At 44.0% G+C, this 677-nt stretch overlaps 1 protein-coding gene across 2 annotated transcripts in view; it reads left to right on the top strand.

Annotated features, from left to right (window-relative positions):
• The window catches only part of smurf1 (SMAD specific E3 ubiquitin protein ligase 1), a 30,196-nt gene that overhangs the window by 9,545 nt on the left and 19,974 nt on the right, over positions 1-677 (top strand). The gene's annotated exons all lie outside the window — the stretch shown is intronic.

The following is a 677-nucleotide window of genomic DNA, read 5'->3' as shown; positions in this document are numbered from 1 at the left end:
CTTTTTTGAACGCATGTAAGATATGCAACACTAAGCTGTCTGGCTCTTTCCTGCTGTAACGCTGCAAATGTCCCCTCTGTGGGACTAATAAAGTGATTCTGAAGACAGATTGGTGCAGTCCGTCTCGGATGTGTTGGAGCAAAGAGAACTCTCACCTAGAGCCATTTCATCAACATGTTTATATCCAATTTGTCCCAACTGTCAGACCACATAATGTTCCCAGCAACGACCTAAAAGCTGGTACTTAGCGCTGGACATGTATACATGCAGTGTAAATATTATTCTAGTTAATACGTCGATTACAGGTTACTCTGCATCCCCTCTTCTGACTGCATTACATCAGCTTCATGCAAACAGGCTGCTTGTTTGTGTCCGATGCCCACACTGCCCTATAATCAAGTCCTCTGCTAACTGGACGTGGTGTGATTTCTGAAAATAATTAGTTTATTGCTGCTGTGTTGTTTTAAGTCTTGTGCAGTGACCGAGAATGAAAAACGCCACCATACAGGCAGCCTGGCAAACAAATAACAAGAAATAACACACACACACACACACACACACACACACACACACACACACACACACACACACACACACACACAACACACACACACCACACACACAACACATACACACCACACACACAACACACACACAACACACACACCACACACACA

This window comes from Notothenia coriiceps, unplaced genomic scaffold (genome assembly GCF_000735185.1).
Source record: "Notothenia coriiceps isolate Sejong01 unplaced genomic scaffold, NC01 NC01_scaffold00026421, whole genome shotgun sequence".
Taxonomy (NCBI): domain Eukaryota; kingdom Metazoa; phylum Chordata; class Actinopteri; order Perciformes; family Nototheniidae; genus Notothenia; species Notothenia coriiceps.
This window is presented reverse-complemented; position numbering and strand designations above follow the sequence as displayed.